General features: G+C 42.6%; 1 protein-coding gene and 1 pseudogene across 1 annotated transcript in view; one reads left to right on the top strand and one right to left on the bottom strand.

Annotated features, from left to right (window-relative positions):
* The window catches only part of rasal2 (RAS protein activator like 2), a 318,544-nt gene that overhangs the window by 169,798 nt on the left and 127,103 nt on the right, over positions 1-21,643 (top strand). The window lies entirely within an intron of this gene.
* LOC129701037 (U5 small nuclear ribonucleoprotein 40 kDa protein-like) lies at positions 17,004-20,296 on the bottom strand (annotated as a pseudogene).

Here is a 21,643-nt window from a genome sequence, read left to right as displayed (position 1 = left end):
TTTAATCACTTTCTCTAAATGGCTAACTGGATTTTAAGAAAGTGACGCAGTAACTGTGAGATTGGCATTCAAGCACAGAAGTGCAAACATACTGGCTGCTCATAGTTCATGAGAGGAATTCATAGCATTCATTAAATGAGCAACCAGAACAGCATTACAATGCAGATTAAACTAGACTTCATCAGAAATGCTTATGGACATATGACTTGGCATTTGAGGCTAAACACTAAAAAACTAGACTCATATACGGTGGATTCTTTCAATTAGAAATTGTTGTGGCATTTTTAAAGAGTGGTTTGATTAAAATAGCTCCTCACGTCTTGATGTCTGTGCGAATGAAGAACTTGCTGCAAAAGGCTCCCTCGCTGGTGTTTGATGCCTCTTGCCTTCTCATATCAAATGTTATAATTTTTGTCAATTTTTTTACTATCAATTCTGATTTCTGTGATCCAATCTATGGATCAGGGAATAATTGCTTGCATTAAAAGGATTTTTGATCTGGATTATAACAAAAGGATGTTATTGAAGGGAATGATTTGAAATCTCTTTGGAACCTGCTTGTTAGGATAAGACTTTTGAAATGATGAGAGTTCGTAATAAAATCAATCATTCTGTTGAGATCATGGAAAAAAAAATTCTGAGCCAAGTGGTGAAAACAACTTAGATGAGGAAAGAGTTTCAGCAGCAGGCTATCAAAAACTATGCAGAAGACAGATGGGGTTGAAAAGGTTGATGTGGAAATTATTGAATCGTGACTGGGCATTGATTGCCATGAACTGAGACGGAAGTTGTTTTCTAACAATAATATTGCACAGCATATATGCTCAGACTAATAAGATGCGCAAAAATGATGGAGGGATCCGATTCTAAAATATCAGGGTTTTTCATAATGAAGGCCATACTTGTGTGGAGACAAGGCTTGAACATGAGGAACCCCAAGGTGCAGTGTCCATGAATGAAAATCTATCCCTGTGGGTGTTTTACATAAATATTGAAAAAAGGCAAGTGATTCACCGGGACAAGCAAAAACAACTGTGTATTAAACTATGGTTTAGATTTGTTATTGTCATGTGTTAAGAGATATCGTGAAAAACTTTATTTGCATGCTATTCAGACAGATCAGATATACGATACATAAATGCAATCAAATCAAATCATGTACACAAAATACACCAAAGTGGAACAAACAGAGTGCAGAATATAGTTCTCAGCCTTTTAGTGCGTCAGTTCCATATCCTCAGTGGAGTAATGGTGAATCAGCCAGTACCCCAGCTTATGGAAGGATCGTTCAGAGACCTGATAACAGAGGGGAAGAAGCTGTTCCTGACTGTGGTTGTGCAAGCCTTCAAGCTTCTGTACGTTCTGCCGCACGGGAGCAGGGAGATGTAGGACTGACCAAGGTGAGACAATTCTTTGGCAGATGAAGTGCAGATGGAGTCAATGGTGGGAAGTCTGGTCTGTGAAATGAACTGGGCTATATTTACAACTCTCTGCAATTTCTTGTGGTCTTCAGCAGAGATGTTCCCAAGCCAAGCTGGGATGCAAATCAATGGCATGCTTTCTACGATGCAGAGTGAGGAAATAATAAATTACAATTTTCATGAAACATTTACTTCCATGTTGCCTCATTAAGGCTATCTCTGTATGGGACCAATATCAAAATTTTCGGTGCCGTTTCTTTGAGACATTTTTGCAACATCAGAAGATCTATTGAAAGTCATGTTGCTTAATGTTTAATTGACAAACCATGTTGAATACATTGGTCTTCATCAGTCAAGATATTGAGTAAAGACGTTGGGATGTTATGTTACAGTTGATGAGTCTTCTTGAGTACATTGGCCTTCATTAGTTCAGGGTATGGAGTATAAAGGTTGGGACGTTATGTTTCAATGGTACAACATGTTGGTGAGGGCACATTTGGAGTATTGTGTTCAGGTTTAGTATTCCTGCTATAGGAAGAGACTAGACTAGACTAGACTAAATTGCAGAGACAATTTACAAGGATGTTGCCAGGACATAAGGGGCTAAGCTATTGGGAGAGGTTGGGCAGGCTAGGACTTTATTCCTTGGAGCACAGGAAGCTGATGGGTGATCTTATAGAGTAGTATAAAATCATGAAGAGAATAGATGGGGTAAATGCATAGTCTTTTACCCGGAGTCGAGGAAACAAGAACCAGTGGGACAAAGGTTTAAGGTGAGAGGGGAAAGATTTAATAAGAACCTGAGGGTAAACTTTTGCACACAGAGGGTGGTGGGTATATGGAACAAGCTGCCACAGGTGGTAGTTGAATACAACATTTAATGTGCATTTGAATAGGTACATGGATAGGAAAGGTTTAGAGGGATATGGGCCAAATGCCGGCAAATGGGATATGTAGATTGGGCATCTTGGTCAGCATGGGCAAAATGGACCAAAGGGGCTGTTTTCATGCTGATTGTATGAACAGAAATTTGAAATACATTTGGCACAAGTTGTGTGTTATATTAATCGCTACATGACTGCAATTTTATTTGTAATATTAATCGTTTAAAAAATAAAATGAGAGACAACTGAGTGGGAGACGCCTGTAGTGAATAATGTCTATAATTGTCATGCTAATATTGGATGGCTTAATTTCAGTGTCACTAGAACAGTGTATCTTGAATTAATGACCAGCTTGGCATTGTGTCATGCTACGCGAACTTAAATATATCTGCGTAATCCAGACAATTTACAAATCAAATGCCCAATTCCTTCAACCCACCTAATATTTTTGCTCCAGTTAAGGTTATAGTTACAAGAACAAAAATGCCTTTCTTTGGCTGACGTTTGTTCACTTGCATGGAATGGAGCCCAAGATGGCCTTCATCTCAGCTTTCAGCGATTTGAGAAGTCTTATCTTCAAACTGAGCTATTGCTTTCATTCAGCCAAATGGGAGAGATAGCTTCAAAATCTGAGGCATATCCCCAATAAAAATTGCATTTGGAGGCACAATGACTTCCAAATTAGTTGAAGAATAAATGTTTCCCTTGTTTGACTGTGTGCTGCTGATGATGATGCTGACAGAGATGAGACTGGTGGTGTTGAGAGTAGTAGTATCAAGTTACTACATTAAACAAGAGTCAGGCACCTATCGTGGAGAAATGAGTGGTGATTGAAAATAGAGAAAAAATACTTGGACAGAGAGGAAATAGTAGAATCGCTGTGATTTTGTATCTGTAGAAATGACCCATATTCATTTAATTTCTGCCTGGTTATGGCTGAAATCCACCTAACATTCTTCAATATTTGATACCAGTTGGTGATACCAGTTGGTGACATGATTACTTTAGATCTTATGGCATTATTTTCTGCAGTGAAGGGTATAATTGCTACTTCTGAGGAGAACAGCAATGCCAGCTGTGACAAATTATAGCCACGTTACTTGAGTGTGTTGGAAAGAACTGCAGCTGCTGATTTACACCAAAGATAGACACAAAATGCTGGAGCAACTCAGCGGGACAGGCAGCATCTCTGAAGAGAAGGAATGGGTGATATTTCGGGGTGAGACCCTTCTTCAGACTGAGAGCCGGGAGCGTGAGACTAGAGGCATGGAAGGGTAAGGTGTGAAAAGGACAGATCAAAGCAGACGATGCTAAAGGAAATGTAGAATGGTTCATTGTTAGCTGAGGGGAAGGTGACAGTGGAACTAGTTGGAGAACTAGGGTGGGGGAGGGGAGAGAGAGAGAGGGAAAGCAAGGGTTACCTGAAGCTCGAGTGTGATATGTTGGCGGAACAAGGAAGAAGATCAGTCGTGTCGTTCTTGCTCCATAAGATTTTGTTTAGCAATAACTACATTTACCTTGTGATGAGATAAGTTTTGCTCGTTATTAGTTGACTCTTAATTGAAACGGCCACGCAATAGTTATAAAAATCCAAAATAAGCATTGTCTGATATCAAGGCACTCGATTCAAGCACAGTAAACTCTGCAATAACCTCTTTGTTAATATCTGTGGGCTGTAGACAGTTGTGTCGGCTGATCCACAGACTGGTCAAGAGACAGTCACATGTGGTCATAGACTTGGGTTAATGCGATGTTTAAATCAGGATTCAGTCTCCACTGGGAAACATCTTGCTCAGTAGTAATGGAGTCCCATGAGCCCAAGGGTGTAAAGTTAGGAGGGAGAAATCCTCTGTAATATTACACATTGACGCTTTATGTTTTCTCATGACGTTGGGGTAGGAATCGTCTTGCTGATAATCAGCTTTCCTCAGTTGATTATGTAATGTCACTCCATATTGAACATGAAATAGTATTCTTAAGAGCAATACTCATCAGCAAGAGTGGCTTGATGATATCATTACAGAGGAAGTTGGCCAGATCTGGAAGCACGTACCTGCCAGACCGGCCTGTGAGGGCAAGACGACCAAAACCTCATTGATTTCCGCTGGGATGCCTACCATTTGTTGATGTATCCATTCATGACAGTATGGGTAGGAGGAACCACCACAAAGTACTACTGCAGTCAGATCTCATCTTAAAACAGAGGGCATTCCCCTGCGTTATACAAACATTTTCTGTTTTTTTTAAAGAAAACGTGCCTCTCAAATCTCTTTTAATCATCCCCCTCTTATCTTGACCTATGTCCTCTAGTATTTAACAATACTTGCAAACTACTTCTGCACCCTCTCTAAAGCCTCCAAATGCTTTCCATAGAATAGCAACAGAACTGCACAATATAATCCAAATGTGGCCTAACCAAAGTTGTTTTATACAGCTGCAATTTGACTAGTCAACTTTTATACTTGGTGCAGTTGTGTAACTTGCAAACACATAAGAATCACTAATTTGCAACTCCTGATATTCCATCTTCGCCCATAGTTGTGGCCTGCAGTAATTGTGACATTGTTTAAATCAATCATAAGAATGCAAATCACATTGTTGATTTAGCTTTGTGTCTGTCCTAATAATGTCCTTATTTGTATCACTAAGCATAAAACCTCAAACTTTGTCACTTGATCAACATGAACACTTTTGATCCTATCTCCAACTTCAACTAAGTATTTTTTTGTTCCACACACTTCCACTATTTTCCCAACATTCCAGTTGTTTCGACTGGACTTGTTGGGAGGACTGAGAACACGAACCTGCTCATCTGGCTTGAAGTACCTCTACTTTTTGTGGGAGTCAAAATGGCGTTTTTGACAACTGTTTTTGCTCAATTCTCAAGGCCAAATTGGGTTGAACTAGACTTAGGCGTATTCTTAGCCTTCTCTTCACCAACAGTTCTGCAGGTGAGTAACCCGTTGTGTAGTTCTGTACTTCAGCAAGAAACTAGACAAATGATGTTTCATGCTGAGCTTTGAACTACCCTGCAAAACCTGTTTCTTGAGAGCATCTTTGACAACTCTAACAGACCTTTCCGCTGTGCCATTGGAGGCTGAATGGCAAGGGGGAACAAGTGTGTGTTTTACAGCATTCCACTGCATGAACTCTTTGAACCGTTCTGAACGAAACTGAGGCCCGTTATCAGAAACAAGTTCTTCCAGTAAACTCTGGCATGCAAAAATGGATCTCAACTCATCTATGGTACTTGACCCCATATGCTTAACCTCAATCTATTTGGAATGACTATCTACTAGTACCAGAAAGTGATCATTACCCTTTTCACAAAAATCTACAAACTCTCTGAAAAGGTCTACTTAGCCATGACCAGGGTTGCAGTGGTTTACTCCGGCAATTTTGGCAGACATTACATTTGCTCACCAGTGACTCAATATGACTGTCAATACCAGGCCAATACACAAAACTTCTGGCAATTGACTTCAGGCTTACAATGCCAGGATGTTTGGCATGAAGTTCATTCATAATTTTGTTTCTCAAAGACTCTGGTACCACCACTCTGTAACCCAACTTAATGCATCCTTGCTCACATCATAATTCATGACGTTGATTATGGAAAGGCTTCAGCTCTGAGTTCAGAACTGAGTTCAATCCACTGTCGATTTCAGTCCAACCGTTCAATGTCTGTTCATAGACCCAATACAGAGTGTCTTTCTTTGTTTCTGCTGCAATTTCTGTTGCAGTCACTGAAAAGTCTTCATCTGTGACTTGCAGTGTGTAGATTGAGTTCTCACTTCCCACATCAGAGTTCTCATGCGGCAACCGGGACAACGCTTCTGCAACTGCGTTGCACTTGGAGCTTCTGTACTCCATCTTGGAACACCAACTCATTAACACATACATGAATATGCATGAATACATCACAGATGCCTTATAGGAAATTATTTTGTAAACTTTCCCATTTGTCCAGCAGTAGAATGGTATGAATCAGTAGTCATTTAATTTGGGAACTTTCTTTGGAATGCTCTTTGCTCTAACGAGAATTAACAAACGGTCCCTCATCTTTAGTCAGAGCAATCTAAGAAACTTTACAAATCATGTGTGTTTGAGCTCTGATCCGTTCATGTTTCTACTCATTACGTAGTTACATTGCATGCTTGTAATGCATAACTATTCTTGATTGGTATTTTAAAAATTGTCCCAGACAAATTCCAGATGTTTATTTCCAGTCAGATTGAGAAATTAAGATTAAAAGAGCAAAAATTAATTATTTGAATTGTTCCATGGGACAGAAGACAGAATGAAAGTGTTGAAGCAATAATTTGATTATCATTTGCCTGAGTATCGTTAATGTATTTGTAATGCCGTAGACTTTAACAGTCATTATACAAAACCCTCGGGGCTTCATGTTATAAAATGCAAGCTGTCCCCAGTTAGTGAACGGTTTTTGTTTAGTCAGATGTCCATGTTGATTTTGTCCATAATTCTAAGAAGACATTAAAAATCGCTCAATATGGTAATCAAAGCTCCGTGATATTGTAATGAATGACTTCAGAAGCGCATATGATTGATAAGAAAGAACATTTGCTAAAAGTGGAGAGCGTGAGAGATAAAAAGAGAAAGACATTTCACTCATTGAAATTAACATTTATACCATGGCCGTCCGAAGGGGGGGGTGCATTGGGTGTGACCGCACCCCCCTTTTTTCCCCTTAAGATAAAAGTCACCAAAAAAAAACAAAAAAAAAATCGAAAAAAGAAAATCGGAAAAAAAAAAAAATCAACGTTTCCACTTTGTTCTCTCGTCCCCGGGCGGGAGTGGCTGAATCTGAACCCAACGGCTGTAACCCCAACACCAGTCGCCGCTGCGGGGGAGCCCGCTCCCCTCGCCTCCCCCCCCCGCCACCGGGGCCCAAGCCATCTTCCCTCCACACCACCCCCGCTGGGCTCATGCCACCCCCGCTGGGCTCATGCCACCCCCGCTGGACTCATGCCACCCCCGCTGAGCCCACGCCACCCCCGCTGGGCCCACGCCACCCCTGCTGACTTCTGCTGGGTCACGCCGCCACCCTCGCTGACCCCTGCAGGGCCCACACCATAGCCCCCCGCTGGGTCCACGCCGGAGCCCCCGGCTGGGTCCACGCCACCCCCGCTGAGCCCCCGCTGGGTCTACGCCATCCCCGCTGGGCTCACTCCACTCCTGCTGGGTCCACGCCACCCCCGCTGACCCCCGCTGGGTCTACGCCATCCCCTCTGAGCTCACGCCACCCCCGCTGGGCCCACGCCACCCCCGCTGGGTCCACGCCACCCCCGCTGGGTCCACGCCACCTTCGCTGACCCCCGCTGGGCAGACGCCATCCCCGCTGTGCTCACGCCACCCCCGCTGGGCCCACGCCACCTTCATCTTCGCCCCCCCCCGCAAGAAAGAGGGGGGATGAGAGAGGGGAAGGGAGAGGAGAGAGTCATGGGGAGGGGAGAGAGAAAGGGGGATTATCTTGAGTGAGATTGCAAAATTAAGGTAGGTTTTAGAGCTATTATATTTTCTCCTCCATATGAATAATATTAAACAATATCAAATAATATCAAACAATTGGAACTGCTTTCTTTTCGATAACAGTACTGAAAAATATGAATTCCATAGTTTGTGACATAAATACACATTTTAATGGGATCATTATATACAGATGTAACATTCCCATTTTGAGATCGGGGGGAGGGGGGGGTGTGTTGGGGGCAAATATGCGTCAAGCCGATAGCCTAATCATTAAATAGTTAAAAGATAGCCTAATCGATAAAGCGCTGAGAAGAGGAATCGGAGCTGCCAAGGAAAGATACTCTGAGAAGTTGAGGAGCAAGTTCTCAGCTAGTTCTCATTTTTCTTCAGTTTGGAAGGGCATGCAAGAAATCACCAGCTATAAGAGGAAAGCCCCCCGCTCTTTGGACAATCGTCAGCTGACGAACTACCTGAATGAGTATTACTAAAGGAATATCTTTTAATTCTGAGGCTGTGTCCACTGGTCCTAGACTCTCCCACTAGTGGAAACATCCTCTCCAAGTCCACTCCATTCAGGTTTTTACCAGGCTGGGACAGACGGCAACAGCTTCACACCATGTCCCAAAGCTTGCGTCCTGTCCAGCATCACCCAAGGCAGCGGAGACGTTATAGGAGAGGGCAAGCACTGTAACAAAGTAGCTCACGATGGTTTGGGTAACATTCAGGAATGTCTATGCATGGCACATCATGAATATTACTGAAGAACGGTCTTGACCCGAACTATAATCTATACCTTTTCTCCAGAAATGCTGCCTGACCCGCTGAGCTACTCCAGCACTCTGTGACATGTCACCTATCCATGTTCTCCACAGATGCTGCCTGACTCGCTGAGTTACTCCAGCATTCTGTGAAACGTCGCCTATTCATATTCTCCACAGATGCTGCCTGACCCACTGAGTTACTCCAGCACTTTGTGACTATTTTCCCTTCACCCATCTGCCCAAGCCCACTCTTCCCCCCTCCTTTCCTATGTTCCTTTCCACCCATAAACCTCTCTCTGCCTTTACATTTCACTCCTCTTTCAAATCTGCTCTACTTATCTACATGCATTTTTCTTCTTCCCTTTTTAGTCATAGAATGATGCAGTGTGAAAACAGGCCCTTCAGCCCAACTTGCCCACACCGACCGACATGTCCCATCTACACTAGTCCCACTCACACTCGTTTGGTCCATATCCATCTAAATCTGTCCTATCCCTGTACGTGTCCAAATGTCTCTTAAACATTAGGATAGTCCCAGTCTTAACTACCTCCTCTGGCAGCTCGTTACATACACCCAGCACCCTTTGTGTGAAAAAGCTACCTCAGATTCCTGTTAATTTCTGAAATATTGGTCATAAATTTGGTGCAAAAATGCTCCAAAACAAGGCTCAGAATGGATCAGAGAGCATCTAAAACCCCAGAGCTTCCAGGGCCTTTAAGCGGGCCTTGGACCCCGACATCGAGGGACTTCATGCTTCGCGCTTGTGATGTGTGCAGCGCACACTTTATTTCACATTAAGTTTTTTGTAATCCTGTCATGCCACCCCCCTTTTTGATAAGCTTTGTACGGGCCTGTATACTAAAGTGTTTTGGATTTATTAATATTATAGGAGGTTACAGTATGTATGCATGTCTAGACGTATGTAAGTAAGTTTGTAACCCCAAGATGGCCAGCACAGCATATCCACTTTTCCTCTGCTTGGATCTTTTATCTTAAACCGAGATGTGACATGTGACGTAAATAGGCGTCTTATCCAGTACCCAAATATTTTTGGGATAAGTATGTTAGATCAGCTTTGATCTATGGATTCTCTGTCCATGTGTAAATCTGTCCTGTCCCTCTCATTAGTTGGAGAAAGACGTGGTAAGGGTTTTGTTCAATATTCTCCCCCCCCCCCCCCACCAACCAAACCATGAGATCAATAGGCAGTTTACGTACACTTTTTTGTTCTATTCTTCAAATAATTAATAATGAGCCTATACACAGTGCATGGCGGACACAGAAAACAATTGTAGTACACGTTGAATACAGTGAGCAAATATTTGTAATGTAAAGTTAATTTGTAACCAGATGGTGCCTGGTTTCTGTCTGATGCCTTCATTTTCATTAGTTGAACTGTGGTTTGTTAAAGTCTCACTGCATGCAGTAAGTTCTATTTACAGTATAGCATGAAATTCAGTGAAAAGCAGAAATCATATTCTAAGTGAATTTGCGGCATAATTGGTCAACAGGAGGTGTAGTTAAATGGTTTTGTTTTTCTTTCCTGGCCATTAATCTGCCAGTGAAAGTTTAAAAAAAATCTTTATTTTGCAACATTAATAGGCATGACAGGAATCAAAGTGTTATTGAATACCACTGAAAATATGGCCTTCAGCCTTCACTGCTGAACAGCTAAACAGACAAGAGGAGGGAGATATTTATCTCTGGGACCTTCATTCGAGCTCAGCAGGTGTTTGAGTGGTGTTTTCTGAAAGATTTGGGGCCGTGGTTTTCGATCCCTAGTGACCATAACCTTGCCCAGTTGTGACTAATCCTTAAGGCATGCAGGGAGTATACAGCAAATATGAGTGACTTCAGACATCCAGGAACACAGAGCAATACAATGTAGTGTCTGTCTTCTTTCTGCCCGTGAGGTACGTGAAGAGTTTCAACAGCCAACCCGCCTTCCTTCATTCCATTCAGTCATGAGATGAAGGCAATGTGATGTTGCTGCACTTTCTAAAGTATGAGATGCAAGTCATTCCTCCAGAAATGTAAATCAGCGCATGGTATTGATGCTGTAAAAAAAAGACAATAGGCTGAGAGTGATCCGTTGAACTACTGCTAATGATGAGAACTAGCCTCATCCACCCATAGCTGCTTTCATTTCCAATCTGCGGGCCATTGAATGTCGCGTCCATTGCAAGGAAAGTGTACTTATAGAAATTCCTACTCCACTGATGCTTGTGCTGGAAAAAAAACCTCATTAAGCAGAATCTGGATTTACAGAAATTACTTTCTGATCAATTTGATTATGCTGATTTTGATTCTAAAGGTTTAAAAATGTTGTGCACTAGACATGATTGGTGTGGAATTTGCATTACAACACAGTAGGTGGTGCTGTAGCTCATTTGGGCATTCTGACTCCAAACAGAGCAATCCCATCAGTTCCATCCCTGCTCATATTTCCTCGTAAAGCCATCATTCTCACACGCCCACTAACTTCTCTTTGATTCTGGTGTTATTTATCTCCACTGAGGAGTATTTTACATAATAAACATATCAATTAACCTATGACCGTTTGTATGGCTTGGAAAAGGAAATTGGACTACCCAGGCTGCCACAGTGAGAATGTGCAAACTTTACATCAACAGCATCAAGGTGTGAATCCAGCCTGGGTGACTGGAGATACGAGGCACCAGCATGCTGTTTCAAAGAACTCCATTTAGACTCCACCATTAGAGCACAGTCAGGGAGTCACCAGTTATGTTGCCTGAATTTACTGACATCAGAGAGGTAGGTAGTGAGGGTGATCGATTATAGGGAAAATTGGGACGGTATGATGTGATGTGGATTTTTGCAGCTGAATAATTGTTACTTGATAACAGAACTACAGGTATTTACAAGAAACTTCCAATACGTTGGTGTATGAAGAAAGTAACAAAAAGAACATTTTCTAATGAAAATTTATTTTGTATTTGGATTAATTTATAATATTTATTGATATTTTCATTTTTAATATAAACTTGCAATATCGTCTCTGGGTGTATTTTATATTTGTGCCCGTTTTACTGGGGGAAAAAATTAATATGAAGAATAATTTACTTCCGATTTACACATCATCATTTATAAATCTTAATCGATCTGTTTTCTGGATTATGATTATATACTGAACGCAAAAACCATGTAATTTACCATCCTGGGAGTGTAGAATTTACCCAAGAGGTTATGTTTTAAATTATTGTTTTGAGGGAAAATTCCTTTGAATAGTATTGTTTAAGCCATGGTTCTTGTAAAAGTCACTCACAATGATAGGCATTACATTTTGCTGTTAAGTTACACATAATTTAAACATGGTATTGAATTTTATAAAAAATAATTTTGAAACAAATACTCTGTCATTAGTGCTGGAGCTGATTCTGGCCTGCCGGTATTTTGCAGTGCAGTGCACTTATGCAATTGACTCTGTACATAAATGGAGCTCCTTGTGGTTCTGATTTGTTAATTGGAGAGAATTCCTATTCTCTGCCAATGTTCTCTACCAATGTTCTCTCCTGATTTTCACAGCGGCTGCAACAGAGAGAACACAAGTAGTCCTTTGATTTTCTTTCCAGAAGGTATTTATCATGGATCATTCACTTTGCATTCACCCTTACAATTTCTGGAACTATTGTTTGCTTCCTGCAGCCTTGTTGGCTGTGAAGGCATTGAAAAACACAACATTACTGAGGGGGGAGGGGTGGGGGGGGGGGAAGGTGGGGCAACAGTCTCCATTCCACACATCCCTGAAGCAGGGGGATATGTGCACAGACATGTTCTTATGTCACTCTTTAATGCAATGGATTTCCTTGCACAGAGTTTCTGTGAATAACAGTGGTCTGTGGTCTTTTCATTTTACTTACCATCTCTCCAGATGCACTCTTGAATCAACACGTTCCTGGCGAACAGGCATTTTGTGTAAATTCCATCAGTCGCCTCCGTAGGTCTGGAAGCTCAGGCCGAATTGTAGTTGGGATGTAGCATCTCCTGCTTGTTGCGGAAGATGGTAAGGTTCTGGTGGGTGAGCTAGTTCTGGTGGTCTGCCATCTTCAGTATTCCTCTTGCTGAAATCACTATAATTCAGTGAGATCTCTGCCAAGATGGAACAAAATGTACATATGTATAGGCGGCAAAGACGAAGATGTGTAAAATTGGTTAATATAATTTCTAATTTCACAGTTTAATCACCTGGTAATCACCACCTTTGGAGTGCTACCAGTGTCCTTGACAGAAATAGGAAACAAGGGAATTAGATGGGGGAAGGTAATTTGAAGTGCTACACAATGAAGTTGCCTTTCTATTTCCTTTTTATAACAACTTCAAAGAGGACCTAATTAGGGCAGCCCTAATCCATCTGCGGTAAACTGGTGACAGCTGACTTGTCTCTCTAAAAAAGAATGCTCTTGCTATTTTGGTAAATTATCTCAGTGTTCTGTATGATTAGTTCGTTGATAAACATTTCTGGCTTTTCTAGTCGGGCAACCTAAAATGAATCAGAGTTTCTCACAAACTGTTACCTAACACTGAAACTGCAAAATGTACTGATTAGTTTAAAATTAGCTTGTTGTGCAGATATTTATCTGCTCTGTGAACCTGGGACAATAAAAGGATTATGGAAACTTCCCTCTGCAAATTAACTGAAGTTTCATTTATGAGCTAAGAATATGTAAAATTCTGTCGTGGAAAACTGGGCCATTCATCTTTGGAATTGTTCTCCCAATGAGTTATCTGTTTATGAATGGTGAGCATAGTAATTATCCTCGTCTTTCTTGATATCAGGTTGTTTTCCCTACAGATTTTTCTATGAGGTAATTTTTCTGATTAACTTTTTAAAATATCTTTATTTAATTTGTTGTTTGATCAATTTGACATATTTGAGATTGATTTCGAGTTTGTTCATTAAAAAAAAAAACATAAGACTCTAAAGTCTTTCTGTATCCTATTTCTGAGCCCTGAATCTTTCAAATTGTTGTCTGTTTTTGTCAGGTACTTGATTGACCTTTAAATGCAGAATTTTATAAAACCCTTGGGAAGGTAAAATATCCTTGCCAAATGCATTTATTTCTTCTCTGCATAATCATGGTAGCTATGCATTAAACAATAGATGTGTCTCTCTGAATCATATGTATATTTTGTTTTAGAACGTAGAATAAGAATAGCATAAGAATTGGCCCTTTGGCTCACATGTCTGTGCAGAACATGACACAAAGCCCAGCACTTATTTGTCTGCACGTAATCAATATCCAATTTCTATTTGGCATTATTCCAATTTGTCATGAAGCATATTTTACTAAATTGGCTCCTCATCTGGACAGACTTTATTTTTTTTCTTAATTTGTGTTGGATTAGTTCAGGGCTCGAAATTAATGGTGGCCCGGGTGCCAATGGCGACCTAAAATCCTGCCGGGCAACCTAAAACCCGTGCCATTTTGCCTGGCTTGGCAAACACCTATCGTTCAACTCTGAGCAGGCCCCCCTCAGCGTCATCAGCCGTGGTTGTGTGCATGTGCCGCCCTGCACATGCGCACTGCCACGGCAACTGGTCGGCACCACGGTCAGCGCATCATCAGCCGTGGTTGTGTGCATGTGCCGCCCTGCACATGCGCACTGCCACGGCAACTGGTCGGCACCAGGCACTTTATTATAATTTTGCTGCATGTCATTGTGGTATATATCATATCTTGATTGGTAAATGCGTTTACTTTGTGACTTTATTTGAAGCAGAAATAATATGTGAATGCTTCATTGAGCATAACTCCGACTGGTAACTGCGCACTTCGTCCGAGCACATTATCGCACACATCATGTAAACCGTCTTAAATGACCACCTAACCTGCCTTTCAGCAACCTAAAAAGCTGCCGAAGTTGCCCGGCTGGCAGCAGTGAAAAAAAGTTCAATGGTGTGGAGGTAGAAAAGCTGGGAGGATGGTTCTTACAGAGAGCATTGGAGAAAGAAGTGCTTTCAAGATTTTTGTGGGAGTTGGAATTACAGTGGGCTTTGTTGGCAGTCTATTACTCTTGAAGAAGATAGAACAATTGAGGAAAGGAGCATGTAAAAGCAAAATTTTGTTATAGAGATACAGTGCAGAAACAGGCCCTTTGGCCTACCGAGCCCGTGTCAACCAATGATCCCTGCACCATCCCCACACACCAGGGGCAATTTACAATCTTTTTTTAACCGAAGCCAATTATCAGTATCAGTATCAGTATATCTTTATTGTCATTTTCCTGAGTACTCACATACCCAGAGGAAACAAAAAACGTTGCTCAACCAGTGTCCGTTCAGTGTGCAGTACAAATAACAACAAATAAATAGAAATAAAAATACATATATCATGAACAAATTAAATCAAACACTGTACTCTCTACTAAACATCAACAGGCGTTCCGATCGATTGCTCCTGCAGTGTGTCCAGGATGAAGTTTGTGCGATGTGTTTTGGCAGGAGGCTAAGTCCGTTTACGTAGTCTTCTGCGGGAAGAAGCTGAGGGCATGTAGTGGTTTTGCAGGGCTGCTCTTGACCTCTTCCCAGTGGCAGGTGGAGAATGTGTGATTGGGTGGTAGGGGTCATTGATGATGGAGATGGCTCTGTTGATACATCTCTTCCAGACAATCAGCTGCTCCCGAACCAGGAAGTGACAGCAAGAAAGGGAGCACCAATAATCCCGAAGTGATGGTTAATGTGCTCTCGATTGTCCTCCTATAAAAAGTTTGTAGATGTGTTGTGGGGAGACCTGCTTTACGTAGTCATCAGCTCCAGTCGCTGGGTGCAGACCAGTGTGTGGTGTTGTGGACATCACCCTCCTGAAGTCAACCACCATCTCCTCTCCATCGATGTGCAGAGGTGTATGGTGGGTTTTCCCACCATCCTGTGAGTCACTCCACTCCTTAGTTTGTACCCCGACTCATCATTGTCACTGATGAGACGCACCACTGTTGTGTCATCGGCGAACTTGTTGATGAAGTTGTTATTGAGTCAATTATGATTGAAGACTGTTGTGTCATTAGCGAACTTGTTGATGAAGTTGTTGTTGAGTCTAGCAGTACAGTCGTGTGTAAGCAGACTAAACAGCAGGGGGCTTAGGACACAGCCTTGGGGCGAGCCAGTGCTCACGGCTATGGTTTTTGATGTCCTACTGCCCACCCTGACTGTCTGCTGCCGTTGTGATAGAAATTTCAGGACCCAGTTACATGTGCCAGCATCAACCCCCAATAGCTCCAACTTCTCCACCAGCTGCTGTGGAATGATTGTGTTAAACGCAGAGCTGAAGTCTATGAAGAGGATCCTGGCATAAGTATTTTTCCGATCAAGGTGTGACAGTACGAGGTTCAGTGTTGTTGAGACTGCGTCCTCTGTGGATCAGTTGGCTCTGTAGGCGAACTGCAGTGGGTCTAGGTTGGCAGGTACTTACAAACCTGTACATCTTTGGAGTGTGGAAGGTAACTGGAACACCCGGGGAAAACCCACGCGGGCACGGGGAGAACGTACAAACTCCGTAAAGTTAGCACCCGACAGGATCCTGCCTGAATTGTGATTTACTCAATATTAGGTCTCTGCTGTGATATTTAGGTCTTGGTCTTGGTCATCACTGCCTAGTGCTGTCTTATTCATTCTCTCAAACACTCTTTTCTTTATCCTCCTTAATGACTCTTTCTGTTCCAGATGCTTGGCCCAGCAAATAGAGAAGCAGTTTGTCAAAGGCAACAGCACAAAAAAGAAGGGTGCACACCCAAATCAGTGACCATCAGAGAGATAGAAAAGTGTACTCTCTGTAGAGGTTTCAGGGCAGTCGGACAGTCAGTGTGGAACTGCTCCGGGGCTGTATCAAGGCATGTGTTAAGACCATGTCTCCCCTGACCTGGCTGTGAGAAGGAGTGAAGCAATCTCAACCACTAGTGTAGAGTTCCGCTCCACTTGATTTATGAAGTCTGATGGTTCAGAAAGGGCAAAACTGCTCCACCACCAAGGGCCACAGGATGTACTTTGCCCTCAGCCCTGAACCAAGCCACCCATTTTACACATGCAGTGGCGTAGCGTGGGTGAGGGCCAGTGGGGCGGTTGCCCCGGGCGCTAAATTTTTAGGGGCGCAAAAAAATTGTTGAATAAATAAGGGAGCCATTGGAGCGAGGAGGGGTTACCTGGAGCTGTGAGTATATAAACAGCGTGGGCCAGGGGCCGCCGCCCCAGCTCCGAGTTCTGGTCGCCGCTGCCGCTGTCCCAGCCGCCGCTGCCTCTGCCCCCCCCGCCCCAGCCCCCGCCTCTGTCCCCCGCCCTCTGCCCCCCCGCCCCGCCTCCCCCCCCCCCCCCCCCCCCGCTAATGAGGAGGCACAAAACTTTAAACTGCCCCGGGCGCTCAAAACCCACCCTACGCTACTGTACACATGTACTTCTCTGATATCAGTTGGAGGCAGTTAGATGACATCTTAGTTTCCCCTCCCCCACTCCCCCATACCTTGCTGTGTGCTAGTGCGTTATATCCATGTACTTGCATGCAATTAGTTGTGATTTTGGATTATTTGTGTTTCATTAGAGGCAAATCTAGAATATGCAATATTTTGTACCTGGTATAAATAGTCCCTTATTCCTTTAGTTGTAGAATAAGTACCATATAAACTGCAACTTGCCACTTATTCATCTAATTTTATCTTGGATTGGTGAAAGTAACTTGATGGAATTTATCCACAAGTGCGGTAAACTCTGGACTGAAATATTGGTTTGATTATTGTTCTTAGTGCTGTGTTTTTCATTATTTTCTTTGGTGCTTACTTTTACATGGACAAACAGTTTCTCGTGGGGGTGATTTTCTTCACTCCATAATTCCTTTGTGATGCCTGTACAGTAATGCAAGTTATAGATTGAGATTCAATTCTATTTGTATTGCTCAGTAGACTGGGAATTGATTCATCTGCTGCATTGCTGAAAATTGACGAGTTTATATGACCATGGAACAGGGAAGCACAGGAACAGGCCACAACATATTTGCCGAACATGTTGCCAAGTCTATCTCTTTTTTTTACTCCATTATCTCCATCTACACTTCCTCATCCCCAAAAATAGATTAATCACAGGATAAGGGCAGGCATTTGGACTCAAATATTTATCTCAGATCTCACACTTGATTTTGATACACTTGGGGACATTTGGTATTTCTCATAAGATTGTAGTGTGTAAGTTCCACAGGTATTTCCTCTTTTACACGAAGAAATACATTTTTTCAAAAACTAGGATTTTGTCTATTCCCTATCTGTCTCTTTTGCCCTCTCTGGTTTTCTTTCTGGCTCTCTTTCCATCTCTGAGTTTCCTTTCCATGATTTTCAACAATATAATGCATATAATCTGTGACGAATTAGGCTATTTGAACTATTGTTAAAATTAAACTATTATGAACTAATTGAATTACTCAGGCAAAATTGATTACAACAGAATTTTGATCGGGAACTGAAGAACCACGTAAAAGTTACCTTGGAAATTGGCAAGCGGGGAAAAAAGCTGTCTTTGAAACAAAAACAGTCCAGAGGGAGAAATCTATTTCCATGTAACCGCCCTGCAGTAATCAGACACCATTGTTGCTTAATGCAGCTGCTACTTTAACTGTGGGTGGCCACTGAAATTGACCAACAGTTGCTTCTACTGACACTTGCACAATGATACTCTGTTAAACAACGTAACGTGTAGCCTTTAGTATTTTTAGCTTGCAGTAATAAAAATGAACTCATTGCTACAGCTGGTGGCGGTACAGTGGCGCAGCGGTAGATTTGCTGCCTTACAACGGCAGATTCTGGGGTCGACCCTGATTACAGGTGCTGTGTGAATGGAGTTTGCACATTCTCCCTGTGACCGTGCTTACAAGGGAACAGGTTCAAGGATCTGACTAGTAGAACATAAAAAGGCTCACTCGTCTGTTTAGTTACAAATCAGTTTTATTGGCAAGAGAGAACAAAAACAATACTCCTTTTGGTATTCGCGGGGTCCGTTTTACAACAGCACACCTCTCCCTCTCACTCTGCCTCCGCCTGCGGCGCTGATCGCGACAGCCCGTCGGTGAACCCCTCTCGTATATAAACTCACTTATGGCTTCCTTGCGCCTGCCTTTATACAGGTAAGAAATCAGCTGTTGAAATAACCGCCGGTAAGTCCTGGCCAATAGCACTGCACCCAAATTCAAACTATAACCAATGGCAGGGGACAGCATCCGAGCGAGGCCCCCCCAACACACAGCGGTGCCAGTTTGGTGCACCAAGGTTTAAACAGAGCGCTGTTGGCTTAGCGCATGGGAATTTAAACAAGGAGCGGTAGGCTGTAGCGCTATGGATTCTAAATATAGCGCTAACGGCCGCAGGGCTAGGGGCTTTAAACATAGCGCTGGGGGCTTTGAACATAGCTCTGTGGCCACAGAGCTATGAGTCACAGACTGTTTGAGCAAAATTCTCGTGTAACATTCCACCACTCGAACAGCCTGGTTACCATCTCACATCCGGGCTGCAGGCGTTACCTCGTCACGTCCGGCCCGTAGGAGTTACCTCATTACATCCGGCCCACAGGCTGTAGTAAAGTCCACGAGGTCGTGAAGCCAATCCGCACATACAACATCGTAATATTATGGCCAACAACAATGGTTAGTTCCCAGTGCACCAATGTTGTCCATCATCCTCCCGAGGGATACTGTTCTCCAACCCTTCGAATCTTCTCTACGGCTTCCTGGATGTGGTCAGCGAGGTTGGTAATATTCTATTTTACCCCACTCAGGATCAAACCAGTCACCGAGTCTGTATGACCACCCATGGTACAGATTAACTTGTTTTATTGGAGGTCCCAAACCTTGATGCCTTTATCAAAACCACCAGAAATAATTTGATCACTTGTGTCATTAAACGTTGGTACGTGTTTTGAAACGTATGGCTTGCAACCTTCTTCCGAATGTCCCATAGCTTCACTGTTTCGTCATTTCTTCCTATACAGACCAACTGTGGTCCCCATTGGGTTGGATAACATCACTTCTCTTGATTCTTTCACCCATTTCACGGTCCCACACTGCTACTGTTTTGTCTGTTGATGCTGGAAAAAGCATGCTGGCTTCTGTATAATAATGCAATTCCATTGTTGCTCCATAGTGACCTTCCAATGTAGCATAATTATCGCAGTTGCCATATATATTCCTAAACAATATGTCGATCAAATCTTGCAGATGAAATTGTTGATCTATTCGAGTGAAAAACTAAAAACTTCTCTCTCGTAACCCGTTAAAAGCATTCGAGGAGCTTGAAGACTCGAGGTTCTTGGTCCCACCTGCAGCACGGCCTGCTGCGGGATCCCCTGCACTGAGGGCAGCAGTTCGTTGCGGGGGTGCTTGGCCGGCAACACCATTTTCTATTCTATTCATCAGATCCTGCCGACTACACCAAATGTTACAAGGGAACGGGTTCAAGGATTTGACTAGTAGAACAGAAAAAAGCTCACTTGCCTGTTTCGTTACAAATGAATTTTATTGGCAAGAGAGATCAAAAACGATACTTGTGGGGTCCATTTTACAGCAGAACACCTCTTTCTCTCTAGCGATGCGACCAGTGGTGCTATAGGCTTTAAACATAGCACTATGGTCACAGCGCTATGGGTCACAGACTGTTCGGGTAAAATTCTCATATAACATCGTGTGGGTTTTCCCCGGGTGCTTCAGTTTCCTCCCACACTCCAAAAACCTACAGGTTTGTAGGTTAATTGGCTTCAGCAAGTTGTAAAATTGTCCCTAGTGTGTAGGATAGTGTTAGTGTATGGAGTGATCTCTGGTCAGCGTGGCCTCAGTGGGGGCAAAAAGCCTGTTTCCGCACTCTATCTCTAAAGTCTGAAAAATTTATTGAAAAGACCTTTATCTTTGAAAATATTACAGGAAACATAACTTTGTTACTGTGAGTCTGATACGCTCTAGCACCAACCACTTTCCCCTATTTACACATTTGTTTTTATAACACTATTTTCTAATTAGGAATGCAACAATCCCGTTATTGCAGAGAGTAAAGTCCACAGGCGATCCCAAGCAAGGGTTGGAGCGATCCCAAGCAAGGGATCAACTCCGATGTTAAATCCATGCCCCGCGATGGGGCCCAAGGTCAGTCCGAGGATGCCTCCAGCTCCATCGATGGTAGGCCACAGAACGACCGGAGAATGCGATCTGAAAATTAATCGCACCTCCGGCAAGGTATTCATTTGTATTCATTTCAGACAATTTGCAGAGATGCCTGGATGAGATGAGATAATTCCCTGAAGGATGCAACTATATTCTTTATAGGGATATCTATATGAGATGACACAAAAAGCTGGAGTAACTCAGCGGGACAGGCAGCATCTCTGGAGAGAAGGAATGGGTGACGTTTCGGGTCAAGGCCCTTCTTCAGACTATCCCATATCTATATGGGATAGTTGTGCTCTTGGCAGCTGGTCTCATTGCAGGTCAGACAGGGACTTGGGTGCACATGGCCTGTGGTGTTTTCACCTTATTAGTAGGTGCAGTGCAGTGATAATACTGATAGTACTGATAATAATATATTAAAAATATACTTTTGCAGAATCCTGCTTTCCTGTTAATAATGTGAAAATTATCACTTCTCGAAAATAAAATGGTATTAGAAAACAAACCACGATGATCAAATATTACTACTGATTTTTATTTTGTTTGATAGTGATAACATTACTTCAAAAAAATTTGCTGTGTAAAATCAGCTGGTAATCAGTAACATTGCTGACTGTCGATGTAGGGGCACAGAAAGTACCTTATCCAGGAAATGCACTAAAAGCTTTAATGTCTCTCTTGGCAGCTTTTAAATAATCCATTAAATCCATCAATATGAGCTGTGTTGTGCTCCAATGAGAGAGGCCTGTGATCAATAAAACACTTTGCATACCCATTTATTGGAGGGCTGTCTCTATTCTAATTTATGAGAACGGATAATAGAGCTGTATGAAAGGTGTTGGTATATTCCGTGCAGCCGTTGTGGCCAGTGTCCAGATTCTGTGGACAGACAATGAGTTCCTTCCTCCATGGTAGAGCAGAGTGGTCAAACTGCATTGAA

The sequence above is a fragment of the Leucoraja erinacea genome, chromosome 10, assembly GCF_028641065.1.
Source record: "Leucoraja erinacea ecotype New England chromosome 10, Leri_hhj_1, whole genome shotgun sequence".
Lineage (NCBI taxonomy): Eukaryota > Metazoa > Chordata > Chondrichthyes > Rajiformes > Rajidae > Leucoraja > Leucoraja erinaceus.
The sequence above is the reverse complement of the archived record's forward strand: the minus strand, read 5'-3'. Positions and strand labels throughout refer to the sequence as shown.